Raw genomic sequence first — 14,909 nt, 5'->3', positions numbered from 1 at the left:
AAGGCTTGATTCTTGTTTATCTGTCTGCTCCTCTCCCTGGAACACAACACAGGAGACGCCACCCCTTCCACTTCAGCTGGGGAATTCTCTTTTATTGGAATTATCTTTGTCCTTCAGCTGAAAGGCTAAAATTATGGACAAATGCCATCCGCTAAATCATTCAACATGGACAATGGACATTAGAGCGAAATTACGGACAGTCTGTGAAAATAACAGCCAGGTAGTCAACCTACCTTCAGTTCCAGTTCTCCATATCAGCATCAGGTTAACTCTTCAAGGTAGATTTACTAAGATTTTGCGCCGTGTTCACATCACAAAAGTGAAGCAAATCGGCAGCGATACCTGCAGCAGCATTTGGATTTCCTTACCTGTGACTCTTGACTTTGAGGCAGGATTCGGAAATCCCATAAACCCTTTAAAATTAATCTCTTCTGTTAGTCATAGAGATTAGACCATATTTAAATCTTCTGGCCTTTTAATACCTCATTCCTGCCCAAAGAGCACTCTAAGGCAACTATCTGTTTCTACTAATCCTATGCACAGTGTTAAATATAATAAGAAGACCAAGAGTCATTTCTTGAATATGTTAGTTTTCAGACACTGGTGATTATGCTTAATGTTTTTTTAAAAAAAGATATAGGGCCTCATTTATGAAAAGTGACGCATCGCTGCGTGAAAGCAGCGATGCGTCACTTCTCAGTGAGCCCTCCTTGCGACACGCTGAATGCGTCATATTTGCTGTATGACACATCATGTCGCAAGGAGTTACAGTATTTCTGACGTATCTGTATGGCGCAAAAGTGACGCATTGCTGGAGTGTGTCAAGAAAGTGACGCAACTCCAGCAATTGGTCATTTCACATGGGGCAAGCCCCATGTGAAAGGGTCTGCATCAGTCTTACCCCTGCTGTGAGGCAGGCGTAGGATATTGGCGCATTTGCGTCCTAGAAGTGGCGCAGTGAAATCTCATAGATTTCACTGTGTCACTTCTATGACCCTTTTTTGCGTCATTATGATTGGTGCAGGTATAATGTGGCGCAGGGGTTTACAAAGTGACGTATCTACCTAGATACGTCACTTTGTAAATATGGTGCAACAAGGCACATTTTTTACGCCGCTGGTGCGTAAAAGTGACGCACGGCCTCATAAATAAGGCCCCCAGCTTTTTTCGACCTATTGCTGCCAAACTGCTCTAAGTCTTGCCCACTGGCACTCATTTTTGGGGCTGGTGGGGCCTACTAGCACTTATCTTATCAGACATTCCTCGAGAGCAAAAGAGGGGAAGCACAAACGAGAATAAAGAAGGAAGAGAAGACAAACAAGCATTGGAAATGCAATATGTCTCGCATTTGTTAGCGTTGGAGCTATTGGCATTGTAAACTGCAATGTTTTTTACTTATGTAATACGTCTTGTATTTGTTGGAGCTATAGGCAGTGTGAATGGCAATGTATTTTAGTTATGTGTAATGAAGTGTATTTATGTGGGTGTTGTGGAATTATGTGGGTTGATTTTGATTAGTTAGTTGTATGGTGTGGTGTGGATTTGTTGATTTCAATGAGGTGACTTCCCAACCCCCCATCCACAGAGCCAGACCTGGCGGCATCACCTACTTGTACTTCACGCCTAAAGCCTGCAATAACCCCCATACCCCCTCTCCTAACCCCCAAACACTTCAAAGCTGCCTACTCAGTACTTGAATTGGCAAAAACAGACGGAATACATGCCTCTGTACCCAGATGTCAGACTCTGCCAGCTCCGTTCCCTTCTTATCGAGCGCCTGGAGGACACCCTGCCAGGTAAGATGTGCGCTCCACAAATAATCATAACATAACAGACCAGAGACTGCCTCGATTCTGTCACGGCAGGTGGTCATCAGAGTGACATCGTAAGTTTCAATTAATTCGTTTTTAAAGTTGCCCAAACTTAAGGGTTGCCCCAGCTTGCTCAGGTGTTTTCATGAGTGAGTGCCCGGTTGCCCAAGCAATAAACACACACATTGAAAGTAGTTTGTGTTAGAAAGTGCATTTGGATTTGGGCATCTTAAAGGCTAATTTATTACATACTTGGGCATGCTGGAGCATGTTCGGAGCACTGCCCTAAAGGGTGCTGTAGTAATACTACACTACACTGAAAACAGCAGTTCGATGTACACCTGATTATTCACCTAAAGTAGTCAATGCTTCAGGCCCATGAACAGACACACAGCATGCTTTGGGCATGTGACCGGCGTCAGAACGGAGCCAAGGGCACGTGAACAGACACGGATGAGCTTTGGGCACATGAGTATTTTCTAGAAGATGCTTGTGGGGGGGGCGTAGCTTGGCGCCCGAGGAGCATGGCGGCGCCGAGGTGAGCGCTCCGCCGACCGGGAAAACACGTCGCTCTTCGGAGGCTCCTTTCTTCCCACCAATTACGGGTCCTTCCCATTGAAGGGGTCAGGCATGCTAGGAGACCCTTTTTGACCCCTGGTGCAACGCTCTTCTCTTCAATTTTGATGCAGTAAGTTCGGCCACGATTCTGTGAAATTGCGGCCGCCATTTTTTTTTTTTTTACCGCAGCCTTGCAAATCACCCGAATTGCCTCTATTGACTCTTGATGCACTCCATGGCGATTTGCAACACCCACTTGCTTCACAGGCGCTCCTTATGCCCTGTACTTTTACATTAAGGCTGTTTTGACTTTCTTTTGGCTGCTTTTACCGGCAAGTCTGTGACACTTCATATGTCTTCAGTGGTGGCAGCCATTTTGTGGCATTCTCTCCCTATGACTACTTTTTTCGCTGTTTCTTGGCCTAAATGTAGCGTTTTTGGCATTTTACTTGCATGGCTCTACTACTAATGGCTAAACCATGGATGCCCTTTCATAAATCAGACTTTCTGCTGCGCAATATCTTCTCTGTGACTTAAAACAATTGCATCATCTGGCATATTTTTGCTGCGGATTTTTCTCACACTGTGTGGTGTTTTCTCTGATTCCTCTCCTCTATGAGCAAGCCTGCGCCACGTTCTACCCCTTTCCCTTCAAAGCACGCCTTAATTAAAAACTCTAAATTATTCACCCTTTTTGCTCAGTTTGAAACTGTTCAACTGCCTTCAATTGCGACTGTGCAGTCAGCGATGGAGTCTTCCGCACCAATTTCTGGGAAAGCAAATTCTAAAAGACTAAAAAAAAAATCCTCCCTCCCCACCTGAGTCGTCGTCACCAGTCTCTTTGGAGTTACTCTTGGACGAAATAAGGGACATTCGCCCCTTCATGGAGGAAACCAACACCAAATTACAAGTCCTGACAGACAACCGGACGCAAATGGATGCGAGAGTTTCATCTGTGGTACAAAGCGTCTCCTCCTTCAAAGAAACGTCCTCTAAGGTGTCTCACTTACATATGCAAGTTTCTTCACTTCAGAAGCAGGTGGAGGAGCTTAAAAATCGCAACAGACGCAAAAATGTGCGTATCTACGGCCTGGTGGAAGGTTGTGAGGGGAGTGATCTCATTGCTTTCTTTAAATCTTTTCTCCCTAAGCTCCAGCATCTACCAGAGGGCACTGACCTCAATATCCAGTGAGCTCACAGATTGGGCCAATCTCCTTCCACAACTACCACTGCGTCACTCCCACAAGGAGTTATCATGTATTTTCTTGAATATACTGATCTTCTAAAAGTCCTGTCAGCAGCTAGAGCGTCTCCCCGACTTACCTGGTCTGGATCTTCTTTGTTCTTTGCGCAGGACTATGCCAAGGCTACGGCGAATCGTCGAAAGGCTTTTCTGGATATGCGTGCTGATTTAAGGGCCATAGGAGCTAGATATGGATTATTCCATGCCTGCCTTTTCAATGTCACGCACAACAACAAGACTACGATATATGAGGATCCTGTTCGTCTCCAAAGTTTCCTGAACTCATGCAGAGCAGCCGATATGGACCTCTCCGATGCTTCTTCTTCTTTTCCTCCCTGAGTTCCATGTCTTTTTCTTGTGGTTCTCTTTCACTTTGTCTCCCTTGTTTGCTCCACAACTCTCCTGATGTCTTTCATGACTCTTCTTTGAATCGCTTCTTTCTATTGTTTTTATACCTATTGATTAATGTTGCAACGTTTTTGCGGTGTTTCAGGTCTCTTGTTCTTGTTTACCATTTGCATTTTTTGATGTTTTTATAATGTTCTTGTCTCTTCTTATACCCTGTTCTTTCCTCGCTTATCATTTTCTTCATGCTCTCCATAGGTCAGATCATCGTTTTGTGGTTCCTCCCGGTTGTGCGTCTCGCTGACCCCGGATGTCTTGCCTGCTCAATGTGGTTCCAACTCCCCTCTCCTCGACTCTGGTTTGTTCCTGGTTGTGATCCCTTATCCTCCCCTTTTGTAGGTATGTTTTACCTTCATTCCTTTCATATGCCATTTATCTGGTATGCCTTCCTCCCCTCCCTCCTTTTTTTCTGCTTCTTATCTTGCACAGATGTCTCCTCAGGTTTATCTTTCTCACTCTCCCTCTCTCTAGCTTCCTTCTTTTATGGTATTTCTTCACTGCTGTTGTCACTGTTTCGTCCTGGTACACTTTTATTACTTTTGGATTCTCCCTTGTCTATTTTTCCAATTCTATCTACTTTTTCCAGGACTACACTCTCTTTTTATGTATTTGTCTTCTTCTTCTCGTTTTCTTCTAATTGTGTTTTCCTTTTCCCATTGAGCTTCTCTCATCGTTTGCTTTCTTTTCATTTTTCTACTTTGCTTGTTTGCCATATCTTCTGTCCCTCTTATATAATTATTTGTTCCTATTTCTTCTTCATTCTACTTTTTCCTCTCTAATAGACATCTCATTTGCTTTTTATAAATTCTTTTCAGGCTTTCTTTCTGCGTTTTTTCAAATTATTTGTTGTACTCAGTTGAAAATTGTTACATGGAATGTTAAGGGTATTAATTCTCCTATCAAAAGACAAAGGATATTATCTCATCTTGCCAAGTTAAGTGTTGATTTTGCATTTTTGCAAGAAACCCATCTTTCAGATGTAGAATTTGCAAAACTTAAACGGGGTTGGGTAGGTGAGGTATACTACTCTCCTGGTGATGGCAAGCGTAATGGGGTTATCATTTTATGTCGAAAATCTCTTTCTTACTGTTTATTGGCACAAGATTCTGATGCTGATGGACGATGGGTCTATGTTAAACTATCCTTAAGGGGTGTTCCTATCTCTCTCCTTAACGTCTATGCCCTCACTCGTGGTGACCCTACTTTTTGGCGTAAATTTTCTACGCATGTCACTAGCTTTGTGGATGATAATTTTATTCTAGGTGGGGATTGCAACCAACCTCTTGACCCCTTCCTTGACAGGAATTCTAAGGTTACCTTTATCCCCAATAAATCCCACAAACTCTTCACTCAAGTATTCTCGCAGCACAAATTAATTGATGTCTGCCGCCTTTGTAATCCGACGACGAATGAGTTTACCTTTTACTCCCCTTCACACCACTCTCAGTCGCGGATTGATTTTCTCTTTGTCTCTCACAATATTGCCCAAACTATTACACATGCTGAAATTGGCCCCATTTTACTCTCAGACCATGCCCCTGTCTCAATGAATATCGACATTATCCCTAAAACTACTGGCCCTAGGAGGTGGCGCTTTAATAATTCTCTCCTCCTTGACCCCAAATTTACTGCCTCTTTTACCAATTTTTTTACTGAATTTTTTTAGATTAATGATACTCATTCCATTGCTAAGGATACTATTTGGGATGCTTTTAAAGCTTCCGCAAGAGATTTTATCATTGGATATGTTGCTAAGTAGAGGAAAGCTGCTTGTACCCTTACTGGAGCTCTCCTCCAGAAAATTAAGAGTTTGGAACACTCCTATTACACTTAAAATGCAATTTAACAAAAAATCTACAGAAGATGCTTCCCTATATTTGATGAAATCGAGTGCGAAGTTTTATGGGAAGATTTTGGCCAACTATTTGAAGGTTAAACACGATAAGCTGAACATTGAATCTATTTATGATTGTAATTTAGATCTTAAACACAAAGACGAGGATATTTTAACTGAATTTTCGCTCTTCTATAACACCCTTTATTCTTCCGAAACTCAACCCTCTCCCCAATCTCTATCACACTTCTTCTCTAGCATACAGAAACCTGATCACTTTCCTCTTGACCTTACTTCTCTAGAATCAGACCTTTCCCAGCAAGAATTATTCTCTGCACTCCAACACCTTAAAAAGGATAAGGCCCCCGGACCAGATGGTTTTACAGTTTCATTTTACCTTCACTTCTCGAATTTACTCATACCAAAATTACATTCCTTACTTCACACTTTCTCTATTTTAGGTAATTCCTCGGGTTATTTTTCTGACGCCCACATTTGCCTTATTCCCAAGCAAGGGAAGGATGTCCAACACTGCAAAAATTACAGACCGATTTCCTTAGTTAATATTGATTACAAAATGTTCGCTAAATCGCTCGCAGTCAGATTAGATCTTTTATTACCTGACTTATTAGGAGCTGAACAGTCAGGTTTTGTTAAAGGTTGTTATATCACTGACAATACTAGGCTTTTATTTAATGTTTTGTCGAAATCTACACATACACAGCATTGTCTGGCTGCGATCGCTTTGGATGCCGAGAAGACATTTGATAGGGTTGAATGGAACTATCTCTTCTCAGCCCTCAAATGGTTTTGATTTGGTCCCAAATGTATTTCTTTAGTTTCCCTTCTTTATTCTAGCCCACGTGCAGCTGTATGTGCCAATGGCATAGTCTCTCCGTTCTTTGACTTGGGCAGGGGAGTTCGTCAGGGATGCCCTCTGCCCCATTTTCTTTTTAACTTAGCTTTGGAGCCTTTCCTTTCCAAACTTCGTCAACACCCTAACATTCATAGCTTTCAGACACCACACTCTCACGTCAAATTGGCTGCATACGCCAATTACATTTTGCTTTTTATATCTAATCGTACAGACTCTATACCTGCCTTTCTTGATGTGATTCGTGAATACTCTCACATTTCGGGATATAAATTAAACAACGACAAATGTGAGATTCTTCCCTTAACAAAGTACACATTCAAACCTGATTTTAGCCCCTCCAACTTGACTTGGAGTCCCTCTCATATTAAAGACTTAGGCCTACATGTTGCCCCTTCTATCTCGGATACAGTCTCTTTGTGTCTGAACAAGTGCATTCAGAAATTGTCGGATTTAACGTACAGATGGCACCCCCTTTATTTGTCATGGTGGGGTCGTCTTGACACGATCAAAATGATGTTAGCTCCCATAATTCTCTACACGATCTCCAACATTCCAGTAGCCATCCCCTCCAAGTTTTTTAAGAAGATCAATTCCATTTTGTCTTCCTTTCTTTGGAATGGCAAGAAACCTAGGATGTCTCTTGCTAGACTAATAAAACCAAAGGAGGAGGGTGGAGTTAATTTTCCTGATTTCCCGACTTATCAGAAGGCCTTTCTTTTACGACAGGCTTCCTTTTGGTTACAAGATCCTGCAGAGCCCTGCCCTTTGTGGGTCACAGTTGAACGACTCACACTATCTCCATTTTCTTTCACTGAATACTTATCTTTCTCCCGCAAACCACCTTCGCTCTTTACTCCCTTACATAAGTTTACTACTGCTTTACTTCTCTCCTCTCCGCCCCCTCCTCCCACTACAATTGCTGATTTTCTCAGCTCTCCCATTTGGCATGAAATGAAATGAAATGAAAAATTGCATTTGTATAGCGCATAACTGCCCTGAGGCCTCGCAGCGCTTGAAGATTAAATGGCTTAGGGCAGATCAGCAGGATTTTGCAAACAAATGCGTTTTCAAGGCCTTTCGAAAGGACAGGAGGTTGCTATTTCCTCGAATGGCGAAGGGAAGGGCGTTCCAGAGTCTGGCCGCTGAGTGGGAAAAGGAGCGGCCACCCCAGCGGGCGTTATTGATTTTAGAAGAGGTAGCCAGCTGCAGGGTGCCAGAGCGAAGGGAACGTGCTGGAACATAGGGCGTAACCAGAGGGTGCAGAATCGCTGGGCCTGCACGATGGAAGGATTTGTGTAGAATGCACAGAGCCTTGAACTGCACTCTGGCAGCCATTGGGAGCCAGTGGAGGTCTTTCAAAGCCTTCCTCGCCGACTGCCGACGGGGCAGATTAAACAGTAGGCGGGCCGCACTATTTTGTGTGACCTGAAGCTTCTGAAGTACCGAGGCCGGAGCTCCCAGATAGAGAGCATTCCCGTAGTCCAGGCGGGAGAGAATCAGGGCCTGGACCATGATCCTCCTCGCCTGGAAAGGGAGCAAAGGGAGCACCCGCCGGAGCATCCTCATTAGTCCAAAGCAAGTGGCGGCGGTCTTGGTAGCCTGGACCGAGAAATCAAGGGCGGTGTCAAGCCAGATCCCGAGGCTCTTTATCTGGGACCCAGGGGCGGGGGGAACGCCTAGACATGGTGGCCAGATGGGTGCAAGAACAGACGGGGAGGAATTTCCGAGGAGAATGATGTCTGTCTTCTCCCCGTTGAGTTTCAGACAAGAGGCTTGCATCCATCGGGCAACAGCCTCTAGACAGGGGCCTAAGGTGTTGGATGATCCATCTGCGTGGTCTAGAGAGACCACCAGCTGCGTATCATCCGCGTAGGTGACAATACGCACACCGAAGGGATGGACTATCCTGTCCAGAGGTTCCATGTAGGCGTTAAAAAGGGTCGGGCTCAGGGAGGAGCCCTGAGGGACCCCGCACCTGAGAGGATGTTTGGGAGAGACTATCTCGCCCTCGAAGACCTGGAAAAAACGCTCGCTCAGAAAGGAGGCAAGCCATTCTAGGGCCGCGCCCGACACGCCCATGCCAGCCAATCGATGTAGTAGCGTGGCATGGTTTACCATGTCGAACGCGGCGCTAAGATCTAACAGGATAATGGCCACCTTTCCTCCCCGGTCAAGAATGGCTCTTGCTTCTTCTGTAACCGCTAACATAGCGGTTTCGGTACCATGTTGAGGACGAAATCCTGTCTGGGAGGCACGCAACAGACAGTTGGACTCCAAATAGTCTGTTAAGATGTTATTCACGTGCCTCTCCAGCAGTTTACTCAGCCAGGGGAGCAACAAAATGGGACGGTAGTTGGACAGGTTGCTCTGATCCAGGGTGGGCTTTTTGAGAAGCGCCCTCACCATGGCACATTTCCAGGAGGGTGGGACTGATTTGGACACAATGGAAGTATTTAAGGTTTCCAAAATGACAGGACGAATAACGTCCAAGGCCTTGACAAGGATCCGGGGGGGGTGCCTGGTCATTGGGTGACCCGGAAGTGACTTTGGAGATTAATCTGTCCAGACCACAGGTATCAAGAAGCGGAATTGTGTCCAACTTACAGAGAGCCAGCGAGTCAACTAATTTGTGTGAGACAGAGCAGGCGTTGACCATAGAATTGCTAAAAGAGGAGTATATGGTCAGAATTTTCTTTGAGAAAAAGGCAGCCAGCTCATTGCAGCGGTCTTGTGCACCTTCGGCCGTAGGACGCTCAGCCGGGGGTGAGATAAGGGACTTAGCTATCCTAAAGATTTCCCTGGGCGCATTGGCTGCTGCATTGATTTTCCCTTCATAGAAGAAGGTTTGCGCCTTTTTGATCTCTAATTTATAGAGCTTCATTACAGCCCTATAATCATTTTTCCTAGACAAAGAATGGTCCTTCCTCCATGCTCTCTCAAGTTTACGACAGTCAAGTTTTAATAACCTTAGAGCAGGAGTGTACCAAGGTGCAACTTTAGGTCTTCTAATAAGTTTACAAGGGCGTTTGGGAAGAACGTGGTCGAGGGTGCTGGAAATCCAATGATCAAAATCGTTAGAGGCAGAGGCCGGAGTCATAGCCTTCCTCGGGGGATCTTGGGCGAGAGCGGCTGTCCAGTCAGTGAGGGGAAGTGAGGACCATTTCCTACCCAGATGCTTGGTGGAAACATCACAAGGGGAAGAGGAGTTGGAAAACCAGGTAAAAGGTATCAAAAAGTGATCGGTCCAGGGTAGTGGAACAGGGGACTCTACATTAAGGTTGGTGTTACTATATATGTGATCAAGAAGATGTCCCTTCTTGTGGGTCGCCTGATGGCCTCTCTGGCAGAGGTCTAACGCCTGCATGTTGACCCGTAAGTTATTGGCTGACGTATCATGGGGGTCATCCAAATGGATGTTAAAATCCCCAAGCAAGGTGAAGTTAGATGAGGTAAAAACTGCGTTGGCAGTGAGGTCCGTGATTTGCGTAATGAAGTTGTTAAGGGGACCAGGTGGACAATAGAGTAAAATACCGGAGAAGGTGGTGGTGGGGGAAAAATCAAGCGCAAAGTGTAAACTCTCGCAGGTCGGCAAGGGATTAGGAGTAATGCGACACTTAAAACTATCCCTGTATATGATGGCCAGGCCCCCCCCTCTCCCCGACTGGCGGTCGAGGCGCTTCAGGGAGTAGCCTTGAGGTGTGGCCCATGTAGTAGTCGGGTCGTTATCCAACTGGAGACAAGTTTCCGTTAAAAATAGAGCATCGGGAATGAGCTCTTCAATCAACAGGTACAGCTCTGTGAAGTGTTTAGGTAGCGACCGACAATTGAGAAGATGCAATCTCCAATTCTGTCCTGGAGGGAGAGAGCAGCTATATGGGCGGGAGGTGCTCCATGTACAGTGCTTGCAGTGATGTTCAAGATTAGTTGGGGAAAAAGAGTGACGACAGGAGAGACTGGTGGGGGGTCGTAAGGAGTGTAACAACAAAGAATTATAAGACATACGATTCCCTGCCATAGTGCTGGTCAGATCCCAGGCCAGGGCCAGCGAGAAGCGTCTGGACGCGGACTGGCGCAGACTGGCTTCTCTTTGGCGCCTCTTCGGCGCGTATACGGCGCTACCGCTGCGCGTCACCGCTGCGCGACATAAGGAGAGGCCATATAGATTAGGCGAGGGTGGAGACTAGCCCGTCAACCTCCCCAAGATGGCTGCCCTAGATGGAGCAACCAGGAAGTGGTGTCGCTTGAACCTCCCTCCACAACAATCAGCACAGAAGCTGTGGTGGACCGGGGTGTAGGCGACCAGAATGCAAGTGAAGTAAGAGCTCAGCAATATTAAAAACACATATTATCATAATCAATAGGTTTTTAAAAGTCTTTAAAACGAAATAAATGCTTGCAATAATCCTAGTCACAGTCAAGCGCTAGCGCTACGATCTTCGTTGGTTAATGATCGTGCGCGAATGACTCCCGCCCTAAAATAGTGAGGGCGAGGGGGGAGACTAGCCCGTCAACCTCCCCAAGATGGCTGCCCTAGATGGAGCAACCAGGAAGTGGTGTCGCTTGAACCTCCCTCCACAACAATCAGCACAGAAGCTGTGGTGGACCGGGGAGTAGGCGACCAGAATGCAAGTGAAGTAAGAGCTCAGCAATATTAAAAACACATATTATCACAATCAATAGGTTTTTAAAAGTCTTTAAAACGAAATAAATGCTTGCAATAATCCTAGTCACAGTCAAGCGCTAGCGCTACGATCTTCGTTGGTTAATGATCGTGCGCGAATGACTCCCGCCCTAAAATAGTGATGGCGAGGGGGGAGACTAGCCCGTCAACCTCCCCAAGATGGCTGCCCTAGATGGAGCAACCAGGAAGTGGTGTCGCTTGAACCTCCCTCCACAACAATCAGCACAGAAGCTGTGGTGGACCGGGGAGTAGGCGACCAGAATGCAAGTGAAGTAAGAGCTCAGCAATATTAAAAACACATATTATCACAATCAATAGGTTTTTTAAAGTCTTTAAAACGAAATAAATGCTTGCAATAATCCTAGTCACAGTCAAGCGCTAGCTCTACGATCTTCGTTGGTTAATGATCGTGCGCGAATGACTCCCGCCCTAAAATAGTGAGGGCGAGGGGGGAGACTAGCCCGTCAACCTCCCCAAGATGGCTGCCCTAGATGGAGCAACCAGGAAGTGGTGTCGCTTGAACCTCCCTCCACAACAATCAGCACAGAAGCTGTGGTGGACCGGGGAGTAGGCAACCAGAATGCAAGTGAAGTAAGAGCTCAGCAATATTAAAAACACATATTATCACAATCAATAGGTTTTTAAAAGTCTTTAAAACAAAATAAATGCTTGCATAACACGTACTTAACGATTAAAAATAAGCCCATTTATTGGAAGGCTTGGAGGCAGAAAGGTTTGCTCTGGGTCTCTCAGTTAATCTCTAATTCCACATTTTCCTCTTTCTCCCACTTAGTCAATCCTTTGATTTGCCCTCCTCGTATGCTAGCAAATACCTTTTACTTAAGGATGCTGTCATGTCCACTCATGAACGCCTCTTACACTCCCTTACCTCCTCATCACCTCCCACCAATGTTGCCCACCTACATTCTTTTTTGCGTGTTACACCCAAAGCATCGGCCATTTACAAATACTTACACTCCACAGACCCCATTAGGCCTAAAACTAAAGTGGAAGAACATTGGGAACGTGACTTTCACACAACTTGGCCTTTATCTCTGTGGTCTAAGATCTGGACTAAACTTCGCAAATCTTCTAGAGCAGCTACCTTGACACAATCTTTGTTTTTCATTTATAATAGACTCCTTTTCACACCGTATGACCTCCATAAACGGTTTCCCTCCACTCCAGACCTTTGTTGGACCTGTTCTTCCCCATCTGCTACTCTCTTCCACATGCTATTTTCATGTAAGCTTGTCCACGATTTCTGGTTACAAGTTTGGTCCCAGATTAACGTAATTTTTCGCACTTGCGTTCCATTTTCTTTCACTCACATATTCCTTGGTAGTCTCTCTCCTTGCTGGAAGGACATTTCACTTCATGTTAAAATTATAGATTTGTTGATAGCTGTCGCATTTCAACAGGTCACGATCAATTGGTAAAAAATTTCTAACATTTCCTTTAAAGCTTGGTGGTACAATGTATGCTATAATCATAGATTGGATACAGCATTTGTCTTTCCTTCTAATTTGGCAGTGAAACGTTTAGATTTATGGCTCCCAATTACGCTTTATCTTGATACATGTGTTAACCGCTCCTTTCATTTACAACCTGCTCAACAAGAAGTCCCTAAGCCTCCTTGAATACCCTTGTCATTTATTCCTTTTTGCTCCATTATTTTACTGTATTTGCTTATTATTGCTTCATTTTATATTCATAACATTTGTAATCCCTTTGTTTTTTCTACAAGAAAGCCCGCCTTCCTTATAGGTTAATGATTTTGTAACCCCTCAGACATGTTATTATGATTAACTGTTAATGTCTCTCCTCTGACGTGCTCTTATACTCTGTATTGACACCTTGCTTTTTCCCTAATAAAACTCTTTTTGAACTATAGAAGATGCTTGTGACCCTTAAATGGCCTGGGAGGAACGTGGGGGCTGTAGCGTGGTCAGCATATAAATAACTCTAGTGCAAGCAAGGAAAAGGGGCCTGACCGCTCTTTCAACTGTAAAATACAGAAATAATCAGGGTTCATTGCCCCCCCTTCTAGGGCCCTGGTGCCACTTCACTTAATGCACCCCCGCTGCCCATATGATCTTCATTTTGTTAGGTCGTTCTGAGCAGCTTTGTTCTTTGTAAGACTAGCGCTTTGCAAATTGTATTACATAACATTCACAGATGAAGCCCAAGCGCCTGGAAGCGTTTGAGACCGCACTGTGTGCTACATTAAAGTACACATGTTACCCGCCGTCTCCGTACAGTGTAATGTCAGACAGAGCATGGATACTCGTTTGTAAACCCGCTCTGCACAAGCAGAACACCCACGTCATAGTCGATGAAGACGGAAGGTTCCTTCCGCGAGACTTGACAAGCTTTTGTTATTGAGTAAAGATTATTCCTGGCCGCGGCGCAGACACAAGGCGATGGCACGTGCTTCGGGCCATCAGCAGGAACCGATTAGAATCGCTTGAAGTCTTGGGCGGAAGAATATTTCATGCAATCTTTGATGAAAGACGAGCTGTGCACCTCAAAGCATGATTTATTGCCCTGTTAATGCCCGCCTTCCCGCCCCCTCGCATCAGCACTTGCTGTCAAATGTGAATGCTGGCTGGTGGTGGCACAGCGCCAACTGTAGTGGGCAGAGAGTAGGTGCCAGCCCTTTGTCCCACCTTGCAGCCCCTCATCCAACTGTGCAGCCTCTTTACAGAGGGAGTCCAACCATGGAACCGAGGAGATGGGGGTCCTACCCTGGAACCGAGTGGGGTCCAAACCTGAATAAGGCGCTGTGAAGAAGTTGGTTTGCGCCGTTTTCAGATCAACGATAACAATGTCACACAGTAGTGGCATTTTGAGTGACAAAGATCGACTACACAGGACTACAGAAGGATGTGCCCGGAGCTGCAAATCAAAACAAGCCACGTGGCGGGGTGGGTTTTGCAACAAAGTGACAAAACACAAAAAAAGAAACAAACACAGGACTACAGAAGGATGTGCCGGGAGCAGCAAATCAAAACAAGCTGCGCCAGATAAATGAAAGGCGTGTCAGCCATTCTTATTGTGTTTTTGATAGATAATAATAATAACCAGGATGACAGTGAAGTGCAGGGAACATTGGTACAAATGAAAACCTACCCAGTTCCTGCTCTCACAGCACAAACAGACAGCACACAAAGGGTAGGGGAGTAAGCAGAGCTTATAAACACGGTGCAGCTTATAAACACGGCGTTGCTAAGTTTGCCCTCCGCCTCGGAAAGCACATGAAGAATGAAAAGCGCAACTCTGGGAATATTGCTTTCGGATGGGGGATGGGGAGGGAGGAGTGGGTAGGATTTCCAATAAGGAGCCAGTAAACAAGCTAGGAGCACACCCTCCTATGTTACGAGAAACATAGATGGCGTTGGCCTGTTCCGATGGGCCGTCCTAAAATTGGTCAGGGCAGTAACAAAAAAGCCAGATTTCCAATCACAGGCCAGCATTTAACATAAACGGTGACGCAAGCC

General features: G+C 45.3%; 1 long non-coding RNA gene across 2 annotated transcripts in view; it reads left to right on the top strand.

Moving 5' to 3' along the window:
• Nucleotides 1-14,909, top strand: part of LOC144767253 (uncharacterized) — a 190,979-nt gene that overhangs the window by 52,251 nt on the left and 123,819 nt on the right. For both annotated transcript variants that reach the window (XR_013598122.1, XR_013598121.1), the window contains exon 2: nt 4,216-4,356. This is a non-coding gene — a long non-coding RNA (uncharacterized LOC144767253). The remainder of the gene's footprint in view (nt 1-4,215; nt 4,357-14,909) is intronic.

The sequence above is a fragment of the Lissotriton helveticus genome, chromosome 7 (genome assembly GCF_964261635.1).
Source record: "Lissotriton helveticus chromosome 7, aLisHel1.1, whole genome shotgun sequence".
NCBI classification, from domain to species: Eukaryota; Metazoa; Chordata; class Amphibia; order Caudata; family Salamandridae; genus Lissotriton; species Lissotriton helveticus.
The sequence above is the reverse complement of the archived record's forward strand: the minus strand, read 5'-3'. Positions and strand labels throughout refer to the sequence as shown.